Here is a 4,462-nt window from a genome sequence, read left to right as displayed (position 1 = left end):
GGCCAAAGGCTACAAACTCTCTGCAGGTTGAGTAGATTCTGGAGATGGAATGTATAACGTTGTGGTTATAGTTAAAATACTGTATTTTATGCTTGACATTTGCTAAATTAAGTATTCTCTCTGCACATGCACAAAATAATAATTACACGAGGTGAAGGGGATGTTGCTTAGCTTTATTGTGGTGATAATCTCACAATGTGTGTTTCTGTGTGTGTATATCTCACAACGTGGAGGATATCATAAATATGCACAATGTTTATTTGTCAATTATAGATTGATAAAGCTAGGGAACCAAAAAGACAAGTGCAAGAATGTTCCAAGCAGCATTGTTTGTAAGAACAAAAATTCTGAAACAATCAAAATGCCACTGACGAGAATATGATTGTGGACTTTTTTTCAATGTGGGTGAGAATAAATGAATTTAACATTTAAGTGTCACTATGAATACTGAATGAGAAAAATAAGCCCTAGAATAATACATACAGCAAGATAACATTTAAAAAATGTTTAAAAACAAGAACAACTATGGGGCATCTGGGTGGCTCAGTCGGTTAAGCAACCGACTTTGGCTCTGGTCATGATCTCACGGTTGGTGGGTTGCAGCCCCATGTCGGGCTCTGTCCTGACAGCTAGCTCAAGCCTGGAGCCTGTCTTTGAATTCTGTGTCTCCCTCTCTCTCTGACCCTCCCTTGATCACACTGTCTCTCTCTCTCTCTCTAAAAATAAATAAAACATTAAAAAATTAAAAAAAAAAGAACAACTAAACAATATATTGGGAAGGAAGCTAGGGAATGAATGAGCTAGGGAAAGGGCACATATAGATACAATGATTTTGTTAATACTCCAATTGTTAAGTGGGTGATAGTTCTAGACATGATCATTTTTTTATTATACTTTCTCCTTTATGTATGTATTACATATAAAATAATCATGTATATGAAACATATAAAAGTTATATATATTTTTTCCTCCCAAAGATCTTATATAGGAATAATTTTTGAAATAAATATCCAATGAATTTAAACAAAAGATATCTCTTCATTGGGAATCTCTTTCCAGCAACAAGAAAGGTGCTTCATTGTCTAAGCACTTTTTAACAGTGTTCAAAATTAGAGTTGTCATTCCCAACATCCTTTATTTCTGATTGCATTGTTCGTGAATGCCTCTGACATTCTCATATGGTAAATAACAGAAAAAGTCTTCCCTTGGCAGCCTATTCTTTTCCTCCTTTTCTTTCTCCTCTTCTTCCTCCTGTCTCTCTTTTCTTTCCATTTTCTTTAATTGTTATTGATTTTTCTTAGCTGGATATATATCATTTCTATGGCATTTGCCCCTAAAATACTTCTTTTTTTCCAATAAAGAACACCTTTCTCAGAGGATAGCTTATCTTTTCAATGTTTTTGTTTAACATTTCAGGTAATTCTGCCTCGCCTCCGTGTCAGAGCTTGGAATTTCCCTGGAACTCTACAAACGACAGCAGCCAACATTCATGTAGCACTTATTATGCTCTAGGCTCAAGTCTGTTTCCTCATCCAATCCTCATGAAAACCATACAGTGTTCTCCCCATCTTGCGGAAGAGAAAGCTGAGGCACAGAGCGCTTTAAACCACAAATGACAAAGCTGGGATTCAAACCAAGCAGTCAAGTTATAGATTTGCTGTTCTTAACTAACTACTACATCATTGCGATCCCCTTTTGATGTTCTATCAACCAGTTTTCTGTCTGAAGCAAGAAGGTTATATCTATTGCTCACAATAACAAATTTTCCATTGGGTATCTTTGAACTCACCAGTATTGACTCTCTCTCTGGATAAGATTTGTACCTTTCCCAAGATTGGTGCCTGCTTTGCAGGTACCTGATGGGCTCTGTCAGAATCTGGAACGTACAAGTGTAACTAGTCCAGCCTGCTAGACTAGTTTGGGGTACAGATATAATTCTGTTTCTTTTTCTTTTTAAACTTAAGTTTTCATTGCATGTGTAATAAACGTGCATGATTGAAAATCCCAAAAATATAAAAAATATGTATAAAATCTGAAATATTGGTTCCTACATCTCTCTTCTGGCCATCCAGATTCTGTCTCCCATGCCATGAACCTTATTCATTTCTTCGACCCTGTGGAGAGAATATTTTACATATAAGTAAATATGCATATTTTAAAAGTCCTTTGGAATACTAAACATTTATTTTGCACTCAGTTTCATGTCAGGTACCATGCTGACCCTTTCATAGAATCCTTCCAACAACTCAAAGAAGTAGGTTTTACTGTATTTCCACTTTGTAGATGAGGAGACTGAGCCAGAGAATCACAAACTGTATAAAGCACAGCTGATATTTAAACCCAGAGAGTCTGACTCTAAAACCCAATGCTACTAATTATTACAACGTGTTGTCTCTCCATGCTGACTGAGAAAAATGAGATAGTATAGTCCACATAGAAGAAAAATTATCTCCGTTTCTCTGGAGAGAATGAAATGTGGACTTTGTTTCTTTCTGTCTCTTTTTAAAACATCGTCAGAGAGCTGTGATTTGTATACCATAAAATTTACCCATTTAACATAACATTTATCCATTTAAATGTTTCATTAATGATTTATACTATATTCACAAAGTTATGCGACCATTGCCATAATATCAGTTTAGAACATCTTGATCATGTCAGAAAAGACACCCGGTACCCTTACCAGTTCCTCTCTGTCCACTCGGCACCCCCTCCCCTGGCCTTTGGAAAACACTGATATACTTTCTGTCTCTATAGTCTTGGCTATGCTGGACTTTTCTCATAGGTGGAAGCATACATAGCCTTTGGTACTGCATTCTTACACTTAATATAGTGGTTTCAAGTTACTTGTTCAATCCCTGACACGTGCTTTTAGAAGACCGTTAATATTTCCATCTTGTGGGCTTTTCCCTGTCCCTAGTTTCCCAATCAGTTCGTACTTCTGGTGTAAGAACTGGAGAAATAGGTCAGCCCTGTTGGTGTCTTTGTGGTCTTCTGTGAGATCTCATATGAAGGCTAGTCTTCTATATTCCAGCTGGCTCTTCTAGATCATGCAAAGATGCTTTTGCTCACCCAGATCCTGCCTGTAGTGCCACATGCTTGATGTCTAGGGCCTTTTGTTGCTCTTGGTCACATTTACAGGCTCACTTATGGGTTTTTTTCAAAGCAGAAATCATGGTGTCAGGTGGCTGAATGTAGAAATACTTCTGGCTCCAGCCTAGACCAGCACACCAGATTCTTCCACTGGAACTTGTACACCAACACAGTCATGTTTTAGGGCCCATGGGGTCTCCTCAGGCCAGCAGAGCTTGGATCAGACAACCCTAGTCTTCACTAATAGTCTTTCTTAGCTTTGGGTTTTAGGGAGCAGGTGTTGGGGGAGGGGGGTCTTTGTTCCTTCCCTTTCAAAATGCCTTGAGAAAAATCATTCAGCTCACTATTCCTTCTTCTGGCATCAGTTCTACACTCCAAAGCCTACCTTATTAGAAAACTTTACAACATCTGTTATATACACCTCTGGAACAGTGAGCACCATCTGATAAGGAAGACCCTTTAAAATTCTTCCTTCATTAAGGCAGATCCTTTCCAAGGTGACTTGCTCTGCCCAACTGGGCAAAGAAGTGGAGCATTGCTTCAGCACCCTAATACATAATGTAAGATTGTTCATTTGATCATTCCTTTCCATTTTTTTAAAAAGACCATCTATTGCATTGGCTCAGTGCTCTTCATAGTCTTGTGATATGTTTCCTTGAATTCCTTCTGAATTGTGTTTGTGCACTGAGTGTGACAATCTGGACTTGGAAGTTTGCTCATTCACATTCATTTCTCTGACTGCTAAGTTAAACGCTCATGTTTCCTTTTCAAAGAGATGGATTGTCTGCCTTTTCTTGTGGGTAGTTTTGACATTCTGTGTATTACATCAAATTTTCTTTTTCTTTGACATGGTGAAGAGCAAGTTATTTAGAAGTTTACAGAGACTTTGCAAAGATAAAGTGTAGAGCAGTTGGAGAGAGATTCACTTACTCTAAGTGCACCCGTAGACCATGTCTCCTGAGCCCCTGCGAACTGTGGTGAGCACATCTGGCTACCAGTCGGAAGGCTGAAGCACTGCCTGCAGAAAAATGAGAAGCCATCACTGTGGGATTTGGTCTTTACTGTGGTGTAAAAGTAGGGGGCATCACACGTTCAGCAAGTTTAAATCCGGGGCCATCTGTGTTAGAATTATGTGATGTGTACTTTCAATTGGAGAAGGTTTGTTGTGCCAATTTTGTTGAGTTTTTTCCCCTTCTAGTTAACTGCAAGGTGAATTTATTTTTATTATAATGGATCTCACCCAGTCTATGAGAACAAAGAGAAGCCAGGTGAAGGAAGAAATTGTCTTGTCTTGAGGAGTAAAGTAGCTCTTCCACATGTGTGATTTATGATTGTTTATCATGAAACATTACTGACTATATTGGCCCCA

This window comes from Suricata suricatta, chromosome 14 (genome assembly GCF_006229205.1).
Source record: "Suricata suricatta isolate VVHF042 chromosome 14, meerkat_22Aug2017_6uvM2_HiC, whole genome shotgun sequence".
Classification (NCBI taxonomy): Eukaryota; Metazoa; Chordata; class Mammalia; order Carnivora; family Herpestidae; genus Suricata; species Suricata suricatta.
The sequence above is the reverse complement of the archived record's forward strand: the minus strand, read 5'-3'. Positions refer to the sequence as shown.